We start from the raw sequence: 13,747 nt of genomic DNA on the forward strand, positions 1-13,747 counted from the left end.
GCAGGTAATTCTCTCAGTGACAGCCTCAGATTGGTTCTTAGGGTGCTGATCCCCCTTCATTGTCCACATGAAGGGAGAGCCAAGAAGACAAATAGGGGATGTGGATATTTCAAGCTTATTACACAAATACATTATTGGGCTTGTTAACACATCAACTAACGTTTGTTAAAAAAATTGTCATCAACTTTAATTGACTGAATTTATGAAGTAATTGGGCTTATTAACAAATGAAAACAGTGTGTATATTTTTAACTCACCTGTAATGGGAATAATGTTACGCTCAGTGGGAGCAGTGATGCTGCGCTTTGGTCTGACGGATAGCTGGCAAGTCAGGAGTAAGTTTGGTGGTTGAGATGCGAAGGACGTCACGGAGATGGCTGTCGGTCGTTCTGGTTCTCAGCCTGCTTTTGTTCAGCGTTAACAGAGAGAATGTCTGCTCACATATGTATGTTGAGCCGAACAGACTCATGCTCACATATGTATGTTGAGCCGAACAGACTCATCATTCGTTTTGCATGGCGTCTCGTCAGAGGAAACTTGGCCTTTTCCAACCTCCGGTAGAAGTCAGGTAGGGAGAGAAGCTGATGCTGATTCTTCAGAGAATCATCACACTGAATTTCGATCAGTTCTAATTGCAGACTCTCCTCCACTTCTTTTGCATCCATTGAAAACGGAGCCGCAAACAGTGTGATTTCCTTCTCAATGACAGAAAAATCTTGGAAGCGCTGACTGAATTCTGTCATGAGAGATGTGGTCACAGACACATATTCTCCCATTTTTGCAGAGAGCTTGGCATTTGGAAATGCGCATTGATTTCGGTCAGCGTGGGGAAGTGCGCTACATTGAAGTTGCGCAGTTCTGACTCGAAGAGACGGAGCTTCGCACGGAATGCTTTCATGTGCACATACAGCTGTGGTACCAGCTGCTCTTTGCCTTGTAGTCTCTTGTTCGGGGTGTTGAGATGATCAGTGAGATCAACTAAAAAAGCCAGGCCTGCCAACCATAAAGGGTCACTGATCTCATGGAGAGGTCTGCCCTTTTCTTTCAAAAACTTGTCGATATATGATCTCAGGGAATAAAACCACTGCAGCATGGAGCCGCGACTGAGCCAGCGCACTTGAGAATGGTAGAGTAGGTCCCCGTATTCAGCATCGACATCAGAGAGGAACGCTTGCAATTCTCTGTGGTAAAGCCCTCGGGCCATATTTTTTTTGACATTTTTCACAACTGTGTTCATCACATCGCCAAGCTGGATTATCTTGGCACAGAGGGCTTCTTGGTAGATGATACAGTGCATTTTAACAGTCTCACCTCCGCTCTCTTGCACCTTGGCACTCACCATAGAAGCCATTCCTTTGCGCTCGCCTGTCATTGCTGGAGCCCCATCCGTTGTAATTCCACACAGCTTGTCCCATTTAAGTCCAGCCTGGTTAATTGAATCTGACACAGCTTCAAACATGTCCTTCCCAGTTGTTGTCACCTTTAGACTCCGAAGATCAAGCACTTCCTCCGTAATGCAAAAATTCTCATTAACTCCCCACAAAAAAATTAACAGCCGTGCAGTGTCCGTGGCATCTGTGCTCTCATCACATGCAATCGAGTAAAAATCGAAAGCACAAGCTTTATCTGACACTTGCTGTTTTAAGTTAGCCGACAAGTCTTCAATTCGCCGCACAACCTTATTTCTGGACATACTAACATCGTTAAAATCCTGCATTTTCTCCAGGCACATTCCCACGACTTTAGTGAGGCACTGTTTGATGAAGTCACCGTCTGAGAAAGGTTTCCCGTGTAGGGCAATGAGTTGAGCTACTTCATTGCTGGCTATTGTTGCATTTTCTTGAGCTTTGTTAGCACGGAAAAAAAAACCCTGCTGCTGCGTTAGCAGGCTAGCTTGCCATTTGCTTTACCTTCTTTCTCCGCTCGGCGCCAGTGTAGGACGTGAAGGTCTGATGTTTCGTTTCATAATGCCGTCGTACATTGTACTCTTTCATCACGGCAACACTCTCATTACAAATCAAACAAACACACTTCCCCTTGGTTTCAATGAAAAAAAATTCATTTTTCCACCGAGTCTGAAATTTTCTGCACTCGCTTGCAATCTTGCGTCTCTTCGGTTCCGGCATTTCTGGTGACCCTGAGCAAATGTTTTCTTCGATTGCTTGCTTTGTGGAGACGCTGCCTTGTTCAAGACAATAGCGCCATCTAGTGTTTAAATTAAGAAATGCAATACAGTGGGCCATAGTCCATTATATTTTTAAACTTTGATACGGGCCAATTAAAAATGGATGGCGGGCCGCAGTTGGCCCGCGGGCCGTAGTTTGGACACCCCTGGTTTATAGCATGTTATATAATAATAAATAGTATAACATTGTAATGTTTAACATAATTCATAAGGCAATATATAGTATTGTAATTTTATAGTGAATATATGTGTGGTATACAGTAGGGTTGGTAGAATAATACATAGTGTAATATTACAAGTCTAATATTTTACAGTCTAAAGTATAGGGTAGTCTAAAGTAACTCATTGTATAATTCAAGGGTGGGTTTGTCTGTGGTAGTGTATATTACGGTGTATAGTTGTGTAATGTAGGAAAAAGTTTATTTGGAGACATATCAATATAATGCATAATGTTAGAGCTTACATTGGGCTGTGTATACGATATTATACAATGTAGTTTAGATTGGAAGCTATAACGTTACAATGTATAGTAGTCTAGTTTATGGCATGGTTGTAATGCAACACAGGACAGAGCAGCACATCGTGGCTGTTTCTCCCCCCTCCTCCGTTCCGAGCATGGATGGACTCGTCAGTCTGAACGAGGCTCGTCGCTCTCCGTGGTGCTAACGTTGGAAAGAAGGAAAAAACCGCCACCCATTTTTTTCGCCATATGGCATTGTAATGTATAACGACTTATTGTTAGTAGCTCAGCTGATGGAGAGTATATAGAGTTTATTGATAACATTGATGTAGTTTGTATTTTAGTTTTTTTTTATTAGTTTACTATATGGTATTCATTAGATAGTGTAGTGTATACCCAATTACTTTATGTTTATAGCTCAATTTATTGAAGAATATATTGAGTACATTTATTATATTGATGAAGTTTCTACTTAGTTTTTTTTTCACATCTGTTTATTGTATGATAGTTGGGTAGTTGCAGTCCTTTAGCGTCCATATATTAAATGCCTCTGTTGAGATGGAAACTTTGACTTTAACATAGCTATTTCCGTGACCAGTCACATGCTAATCCCTCACATTAACATCATCCTAATCTCCCAGTTACATGCTAATTTCTGACTTTAACACCCTGCTGATCCAACACTTTAACGCAGCTATTTCAATGCTAAATTATCCTGTTTGATATGTAAACTCCTTTTTCAAGGCGCTTTACCTCTCCCACCTAGTTTAAACAACACTGCGAATCTTAGCAGCAGTCATTGAAGTGCTGTCGTCCCGACAGTTCTGTTCCTTCACCTGAAGAAGGCTACTTGTGTTGTGGCCGAAACGTCGTGAAAATTTAATTTTTTATTACGTTTTATTTTTTTTATTTTATTTCCATTCTACGTTACTTTACCGAAAGAACCAAGAAGATGAATCCCTGCAGTCACGAAAGCTTTAAATCTGAACTTTACGCAATTAAAAATCATAGTGTAAGATAAGACTACAATCGTTGTCTGCTGTGAGGATCTTCTGTACTCAGGGCCCCGAATGTTTGTGGCAAGTGAAAGTTTGTCTCAGCAAAATATAAGATTTCTCACAGTAGCATACTGTATGACCACACGTCGCTCTGCACCTTGTAGAGCCCATGGAACATGCTTTCTGAAGACATACACTTTACAGGCAGAGGCACCTAATGGACATGACCGCATGGCCACAAGCACAACAACAATACGTTCAGTAAATTCAGTTCAGGGCGATGCTTCGCGATTCGTCATACGTTTTTTGCGTGAGGCCACATATTCATCTGGCCAAATTAGCGTCATCTAGCCCTCCACTACCCTGAAGTGTTAAATGTGTAGTGACATCACGGGATGTCACTGTGTAGTGCCGGCCCTAGAGAGGCACGGCGTGCGGTGTATTGACATCGCGGATACCACTATGGTGTGGGTGTAGTACTGGCCCTAGAGGGGCTCGGTCAGCGCTGATTGATCAGCTGGATGGCATCACGCTTGGCGTGCAGTGCCAGCCCGACAGGATAGGGTGTGGGAATGCCGGCCGTATGAAAGGGGTTACAAAAGGCCATGGCACTCTGTTTGCCCCGAGAGGACACGTGACCGGTTAAGTCTACAAAGGGGCCCCAAGTGGGGGCTAGGGGTGGTCACGTGGTCGGGGTCCAGATCCTGCTGCTCGAGGATTCTAGAAGGTGGTCGTGGCCAAGGGCGGAGCCAGCCACGCCACAGAGAATATAAGCCGGGTCCCCCAGAGGGACCGGCGTTGTTGTTCATCTTGAAGAAACCTTTGTCTGCGTCTACGTTCTACCGAGTCTCCAACACGTGGACCTGGACCCGAGCTGTGGTCCCGGTCTGTCGTAGCTAGTCATGTTGTAATTAGTGTAGTTAGCCTGGTGGTCACCACCACAGGTTATTCTGGGCCAGAGTTACCCCTTGTACCACATGGTGGGGGGGGGGGGAGGAAGGCGATTTGTGAAATTGCCCCATATTTTAAACTATCGGCAGAGCAGAGAGATTGAATCCAATTACCGACCTCTAGATTGCAAGTCTAGGGTGGGGGGGCCATTGCACCACCATGTGTGGCAGCACCCCCCACTCTTTTTTTTCTTAGGGGCTGTGCAAAATAAAATAAAAACATTGAGTACAATTAAAGTGATGGGCCTTCTATCCCGATGATGGTGATGACATTGGCGATACTGATAATGATGCTGATGATGCTAAGTAAGGTTAGGACTCACATTGCCCTTCACATATTTGGGGTCAGTGTGGACGTCCCGTTCCAGCCCAAAGTCGCAAATTTTGGTGATGTGTCGATGCGTTACCAGCAATTTCCTCGCAGCCAGGTCCCCTGTTGTATCTGTGTTCCCCCCTACTTGGGTGTCTGTATATACATCTGGGGTTATGTGTTTCCTCTCTCTCGTAAATTTAGCTCTTCTGTACCTGATGATGGCTGCTTGTGTTGCAACCGAAACGTCGTACGCTATTTAGTTTTTTTTTATTATTTCTTATTTATACGTGACTTTACCGAAAAAAACTAAGAGTAATTCCTGCAGTCACGAAAGCTTCGAATCAAGTCTGAACTACCTCTACGGGGAGGTATGAGGTTTGTGTCTTTGTGTTGTCTCTGCTTGTGTATCTGCCATTGTTTCTTGGCTTGGATTTGTGTCTCTGTGCTGTCTCTGCCTGTGTGTGGGCCTTGGTGTTTTCGAGTGTGTGCTGCTGCACCCCCTTTGCTCCATGCATACCTCATGCTAAATTGTCCCATTGTCTCTCAGCCTTACCTTCTCTGCCTATTTAAGGCGACTTCACTGTGTGCGTGTCTGTGCTGGTTCGCTCTACTTGGATGTCTATGTGTGTGTGCGCGGTCTGTATTTTAAATTTCATACTTAACTTGCAATTTAGCAATCTTTGAAATAGCGTAATCAACCAGACTATGCGTTAATTGTGTTTTGACCGACCGTCTGTGTTGCTTTATATGGTTTCCAAATGTTGCTAAACCCTGTTTGTTTGGTATGCTTCTCTCTCTGTGTCCCCTGTTGTATCTGTGTTAGTTCCACCCTACTTGTGTCTGTATATACATCTGGGGTTATGTTTCCTCTCTCTCGTAAATTTAGCTCTTCTGTACCTGATGATGGCTGCTTGTGTTGCAACCGAAACGTCGTACGCTATTATGTTATTTTATTATTTTTTATTTTTACGTGACTTTACCAAAAAAAACAAAGAGTAATTCCTGCAGTCACGAAAGCTTTGAATCAAGTCTGTAGTGCCTCTTGTTAAACAGTGCTTCAGTTAAACAGGAATATTAATAAATCTAGCAGCCATGACTTGAAAAGTAACAAATTTACATTTTGGGTGGCACTCTAAATCGTCCGGTAAATCGTGTCGCCAATTATAATGTCTGCGTTTATCTGCGCGTGTCTGTGTACCCCCAGTGGAGGAATACGTGCGCAGCTTGCTGGACAACCCTGAGTTGATTGACCGTCTGGCACTGGCCTCGGAGCAGGTGAGACTCCGTATGCGTGCATCAGCTCTGCCCCCCCTCATATTTTTGGTGCGGGCCTGTACCCTTGTCCGACCCCTCACTTCCGCGTTGCATCCAGCTGCCTCACTGAAGAAAGGGACACTTGCCTTGCGCTGAGTATGACGTTTCGCTTGTTGTAATCGCCAGGGAAACGATATACTCGATTTGTAAGTGTTGTGGGTTTACTCTCCAATACACTGGCGTGCTGCAGTAGTAACTAATTGACACGTTTTGTTTTACGTAGCAAACCTTACTAATTGGCTGTACCTGGTTAACTACACACATTTACGCGCTCTTACCCAAAAAACCTTTATTATGGATATTGGTTGCGATAGAATACGTGTTAAACAGCTCCCTTCAAATAAATCCTAGATTCATAACGTGGCATATTTAGCAAAAAGCAGAGACGGAAGGGTGAAACTCTAGAGGTAGCTCTATGATATCCGCTTTTGTGGAACGTTCTCTAACACAGATGGCCGTACTGCTCTGAGATAAATCAGACTGGATCCTTCGTCTCGTTACGTGATGGCGGTTGCAAAATTGTTGTTGACGCGTGCATGTGCCGTGCGTGTGCTGTGTACGTGTGCAGGATGTGGTGGAGTCCCGGGTAATCTTCCCCGAACATCTCCCGCTGTCCCAGCTGCAGCAAGGTGTGCGCTCCGGCCGGTTTGTCCAGGGAACCTTCCTTGCGAGTCGTGAGAATTACCTGGAGGGGACTCTGAGGGTGCGAGGGGACGGTGACAGTGATAAAGAGGTACACGTTTCACAAGCCTGCGTCTGGAAGGAACAATGCTGTTCGATCGTATCTGTGTGAGTTTTAAAAACAAATTTATAATGAAGCAGTGGCATAGCCTTCTTGGCATGAGCAGTAGCTCTTAACCTTTACTGCAAGGCTGCAGTAAAGGTTAAGAGCTACTGGGCTAAAATATTTGTATTTTGAACGTCTTTTGCACCCTACGTAGGTGTCGTAGCCTGGCTCCTGCCCCCCCGGCCTGTGGGTCCTGGTGCAGTTGCACTGCCTGCACACTCGATAGCTACGCCACCACAACCACAGTATATACGTTAATTGTGACTACTTTAATAATAGGGTTTTTCCCTTTTTTTCTGGCAACAAAACTGAAACCTTTTACAAGGAATCATGTGTGCATTAACCACAATACTTGTGGTCAAAATGCAAACAAAAAACACTCTATGATAATATATACATTGTCCTTGAGACTGATTGGTCCACACCAGGGACGGCTTTCTTTTGAGCCTCGACCCAATTGGTGCGAGACCAGAGGACGCCAAAAGGCGTACGCATATATTGCAAATATTATCAGTGTTTTTGTTTGCATTTTCACCACAAGTATTGTGGTTAATGCACACATGATTCCTCGTAAAAGGTTTCAGTTTTGTTGCCAGAAAAAAGGGGAAAAACCTATTATATTTTGGTACTGGCAAAGGAGGTCTAATGATGGTTGTGACTACTTTGTTAACAAAATGAATGGTTCTAGATTTAAAGCTTTCGTGACTGCTAGGATCCATACTCTTTGGTTCTATTGGGTAAAGTCACGTAGGTGAAAATAAAATAACAAAAAATCACGACGTTTCGGCCACAACACAAGCGGCCTTCATCAGGTGAAGGGACGAGCCTGTCTGGAGGACAGCGCTGGAGTGGAAGAAGCCACGCTTAGATCACGACATTTAAGCTGTGTGAGAAGAAGAAAAAGACCACACGCTTTGACAAAGGAATTAGCATATAATTTAGCATTGAAATGGCTCATTGAAATAGCTAAGTTAAAGTATACACATCCGCAGAGGTGCCCGTTGACAAAGGAATTAGCATCGAATTTAGCATTGAAATAGCTGAGTGATTAGCTAGTAACTGGTCACAGAAATAGCTATGTTAAAGTTAGAGTATATACATTCACCGAGGCACCTAGTACTCATCAAACAGGAGAATTTAGCGAAACACAACCACGCTCAGACATCGGACCTATGTGCGAGCCTACAAGGTGTTCTGACAAAGAGATTAGCATAAAAATTAGCATTTGATTGGCGGATTTTAGGAAAGAGGTGGTGTACGTGCCGGTGGACTTGCAGTTTGGCGCGGGGGGGGGGGGAAGGGGGGAGGGGGATGTTCTGTTTGAGAGGAGACCTGATGGCTCATTGGGGCATTCTGTGTACAGGAAACCCACCCACACAGATTCCTACTTGAAACCTGATTCCCACCACCACCCAGCCCAAAAGAATTCTCTCATCAAAACTTTATTCCATAGGGCTCATTGCATTTCGGACCAACACCACCTGACCAATGCATTAAAACATGTACACCTGGCCCTCAAAAGGAATGGTTACTCTGACCGTACCATCCGCCAAGCTGTCTCTCCCTCCATACAGAAACAACCACTTGATACTCCGGTCAAACCATCACACTTCCATATATCGCAGGCGTTACTAAAAAGATTTGCAAAATTCTAAACAAACACAAGATCCAGGTCCGGTTCAATACAGTACACAAAATTCGTGATCTTAATTAATTGTATTTTTACGATGACTTTTTTCGATTTAAAGCTTTCGTGACTGCAATGATTCATCTTCTTTGGTTCTTTCGGTAAAGTCACGTAGAATGATAATAAAATATTAAATTGATAAAATAAAATAACGCAATAATATTCTCGAGACTGTCCTGTCTGGTAGGACAGTCTCGCCCCCTTCACCTGATGAAGGCCGCTTGTGTTGTGGCCGAAACGTCGTGAGAATATTATTGTGTTATTTTATTTTATCAATTTATTATTTTATTATCATTCTACGTGACTTTACCGAAAGAACCAAAGAAGATTTTACGATGACCTTCAGACCGCAGCTCTTTCGCCAGCATTGCCTCTTAATACCTCTCACACCACGGTTAATGGTATGGTTTTACAACATGGAGTATACTAGGGCCTCGCAGCTGTCTCTCTCCCCCTCCTCTGTTCCGACCATGGACGAACTCGTCCGTCTGAACGGGGCCCGTAGCTATCCGTGGTGCTAAAGTTGAGGGTAAGAATCCACCCATTTTTTCGCCATATAGCATTGTGATATATAACGACTTATTCTTGGTAGCTTAGCTGATTGGAGAATATAGAGTTTATTGGTTCACTATATAGTACTGTGAATAGCTCAGATGTGTAGGCCTTGACTTCAACATAGTCATTTCTGTGACCAGTCACTAGCCAATCACTCAGTTATTTCAATGCTAAATTCGCCTAGTTATTTCAATGCTAAATTCTCCTGTTTGATTTGTACTAAGTGCCTCGGTGAATGTGTATGGTCTGACTTTAACGTAGCTATTTCTGTGAGCAGTTACAAGCTAATCACTCAGCTATTTCAATGCTAAATTCTATGCTAATTCCATTGTCAAGGGGTGCCTCTGCGGATGTGTATGCTTTAACTTAGCTATTGCAATGCTAAATTCTATGCTAATTCCATTGTCAAGGGGTGCCTCTGCGGATGTGTATGCTTTAACTTTTAACATAACTATTTCTGTGACCAGTCACAAGCTAATCATTCAGCCATTTCAATGCTAAACTATATGCTAATTCCTTTGTCAAGGCGCTTTGTTCCTCTCACACAGCTTAAAGGCCGTGATCTGAACGTGGCTCTTTCACTCCAGCGCTGTCCTACCAGACAGTCTCGTCCCTTCACCTGATGAAGGCCGCTTGTGTTGTGGCCGAAACGTCGTGAGAATATTATTGTGTTATTTTATTTTATCAATTTATTATTTTATTCTCATTCTACGTGACTTTACCGAAAGAACCAAAGAAGCTGATCCCATCCGTGAAGGATGTCATTCCTGATTTACAGTACCCCGGGGTTTACAAATTGAGTTGTACCTGCGGTGATTGCTACATCGGTGAGACAAAGCGACATGTCTCTGACCGAATTCGCGAGCACAAAGCAGATTTGAAACACGGCAAAACGAATTCTTCTGCCGTGGCTGATCACTGTTACAACGCTGTGGGGGATCACGATATATTTTTTTCCGATACCAAGGTTCTTTGCAAACCTACGGGCTTTTATCAGAGATTTGTTCATGAAGCAATTCAGATCTACAAACACAGACACAATTTCAACCGAGAGGATGGTTTCAAAATTAAGCAACCATTGGAAAGATGTTCTAAATCGAACTAAACATTAAACTAATTTCAATGGTACAGTATATTTTTCGAGTAGTGGTACCCCAAACTTTCGCAGCTCTTATAAATTCCCATTTTCACACCATCAATAGGTAAAATCCCCCTCCCCCCTTTCCCCCCCCCCGCGCCAAACTGCAAGTCCACCGGCACGTACACCACCTCTTTCCTAAAATCCGCCAATCAAATGCTAATTTTTATGCTAATCTCTTTGTCAGAACACCTTGTAGGCTCGCACACAGGTCCGATGTCTGAGCGTGGTTGTGTTTCGCTAAATTCTCCTGTTTGATGAGTACTAGGTGCCTCGGTGAATGTATATACTCTAACTTTAACATAGCTATTTCTGTGACCAGTTACTAGCTAATCACTCAGCTATTTCAATGCTAAATTCGATGCTAATTCCTTTGTCAACGGGCACCTCTGCGGATGTGTATACTTTAACTTAGCTATTTGAATGAGCCATTTCAATGCTAAATTATATGCTAATTCCTTTGTCAAAGCGCGTGGTCTTTTTCTTCTTCTCACACAGCTTAAATGTCGTGATCTAAGCGTGGCTTCTTCCACTCCAGCGCTGTTCTACAGACAGGCTCGTCCCTTCACCTGATGAAGGCCGCTTGTGTTGTGGCCGAAACGTCGTGATTTTTTGTTATTTTATTTTCACCTACGTGACTTTACCCAATAGAACCAAAGAGTATAAAATGAATGGTCTATTTCCACCTCCAAAATGTAACGTTAAATAACAATTAGGTACATTGGCCCTTTGTTGGAAAAAAAACCCACTCCAGAAATTGCCCTGCTTGAACATATGTTACTGAAAAACATTGGTTTCAGAAGATTCATGGGCTAATAGTCCTACATTTGAAATTGTTTATTCGTGGTATTAAAACTCTCGTACAGTAAAACCTTGGATTGCGAGCATAATTCGTTCTGGAAACGTGTTTGTAATCCAAAGCACTCGTATATCAAAGCACTCGTATATCAGTTGTGATGACGTGACGCTCGGCAGTACAAAGCTGCTCGTATTGCAAGACCCTCGCTCGTTTATCAAATTAATATTTATTATAAATTTTGCTCGTCTTGTAAAACACTCGCAGACCAAGTTATTCGCAATCCAAGGTTTTACTGTATATGCTGCTCTCTAACAGCACTTGGCCCAGCGGTCTGTTAAGGCTATACGGGGGATCTTTTTTGTCTCCGTGCAGGTGTTGATCCAGGGGCTGCAGCATTTAAACCGCGCGATGCACGACGACATCGTGTGCGTGGAGATGTTCCCCGAGGAGCGCTGGGTTGCCCCCTCCTCGCTGGTCCTGCACGATGAGGGCGTCGCAGGGGACGTTGCAGAAGAGAATGAGGAGGATGTGGTGAGTGGAGCGTCAACACTGCCGAACCAAAATCAAACCCAGACACCTGCAGTGTGCGTGTCTCTCTCCCCGTGGTCGCATGGATTTTTCTCCAGGTCCTCCGACTTTTCCCTGCACAGTTACAATCTGACATGCACTTAGAGTATTTGGCTGCTATCAATTTCAAATGTGATAAGATACTTCATTGAACGATCATTTGTGGCCAGGTCACTTAAAAAGAGCTATATAGCTCTCAGGGTCCTTACCTGGTAAAGTTATTTAGTTTATAGTTTTTAAATAGTTTTAATATAGTTTAAACAAAGAATAACAACAAAGACTCAACCACTTCAAGAGAGACCTTAAACATAATGAACACCGTGTGACCAGACAACAATCCACATTAGAGATGCTGTTAGCTTGATTTTGCGTTTATTAAATGACTTTACATTACATTACTTCAAAATCAAGTCAGGAGTGCTAATCATTTCGTACTATTTTTGTATGTACGTAGGGGTTATTTGACCATACTTCGGTGCGGGTTGGTGAAGGGGGGGGGGGCATAGATCAGGAGCATAGAAGGACAGGACAACAGTTCATTTTGCTGTACTGCGCTCTGCTGCCAGCCATTTTGGCGCAGAGCCTATACCACCTGTTATGCATATCCAGGCTCAACACGGCGTCGCTTCCACGGTCTGAGCTGGGTCACAGGGTGGCCTCTATATTGAAAACTAATTTCTTTAGTACTGCTTTTTGTATTTAGATTGTAGTCCTTGCCACGCACCTCTTTTTAGCATGGTTGGCTGTGTACGGTGCGAAATAAGTTTTACATGCATACATACCACAGTGACAAAATGCAAAACATAATAAAGTACAGCAAGAAGTTAATTGAAATTGGCACAAAAACAACCGTGGTTTATGAAAAGTCGACAATATTTCACAAACATAAATAAGTGTTAGATATTAAATCGCATGTAGTGCAAGTTGGCTTGGGCAGATTATTTATAGACTGATCATTGCACGGTTATACTTAGAAAAAACGTTACGTAAACATTAAACACATATAGGGTGACTGATGTGCTAAGCAGGTAAGAGAAAATGTCAATCACAATTGCAAGTGAAATCATAAAGAATCGAGAGATTAAGCATCAAATTGTGAATTAGATGGGAGGGTAACCTTGGTTGTAGATAATATTGGTCGCAAAAGCCTACGCGGTTTTTTTTTAAACATGTGGTGTCTGATGGGCGTGTTCCGGTTGATTCTATCAATCGCCAGAACTGTTTTAACTTAGCAATATTTACGGAGGACTCCTCACTGTGATCTTTTGTCATTTTAACAAAGCGTCAGTCTCATTATTGGCATTGATGAGACACAGCATGAAACCACATCCGCAGGTTAAGCGCTATTGTTTTGGATTGCTCCTTCCCCTTCAAGCCAAATTGTATTGTGTTATGCAGTGAGCTGGTAAAAAAATAGTTATTTCATTATTTCAGTGTGTGAGAGAGACGCTACTGTGGTGAGTGCTCATTTGAGTTTGCGTTGTCATCTCCCGGTGCTATCCCAGCTGCTGCTGCTGCTGTCGTCGCTCTTGCTTAGATTACGCAACACGATGTTTGTCCTTTGTTTTGGTCTCCAGCTGAAAGCCGAAAGTGGGAAGATGCGTCGGCCCACTGGCAAAGTGGTCGGCATCATCAAGCGGAACTCGAGGCCGCTGTGCGGCATGCTCATGCCCAGCCCAATCAAGGAGGTGGGCTGATCTGCATGTGTGTGTGTACGTGTGGGGAGCGGTGATGTAGCGGTTAGCGCGCTGCGCTACGAATCCTGGGACCCGAGTTGGATTATATTTATCGCTCATAACCAATAAACAGCGGCAAATGTCTGAACCTGTCTTGGGCCCTTCCCTAGGTCGACTCGGCCATAAATGAGTATCTGATGTGGCATGTAAACATCAGCGCTGTGGAGACAAAGGCGGTCGGGCATGGTGCTGGCCGTACCCACCCCGTCGTTTGCCGTACCAGCTTGAATAGGTGTGTGCTGACGGCACTCGCCCAAA

General features: G+C 43.6%; 1 pseudogene; it reads left to right on the forward strand.

Annotated features, from left to right (window-relative positions):
* The first annotated feature begins 6,114 nt into the window (after positions 1–6,114).
* Positions 6,115–13,747, forward strand: part of LOC142929676 (exosome complex exonuclease RRP44-like) — a 75,462-nt pseudogene continuing 67,829 nt past the window's right edge.

Source organism: Petromyzon marinus, chromosome 33 (assembly GCF_048934315.1).
Source record: "Petromyzon marinus isolate PM22_M1 ecotype Great Lakes invasive population chromosome 33, UKy_Petmar_22M1.pri1.0, whole genome shotgun sequence".
Classification (NCBI taxonomy): Eukaryota; Metazoa; Chordata; class Hyperoartia; order Petromyzontiformes; family Petromyzontidae; genus Petromyzon; species Petromyzon marinus.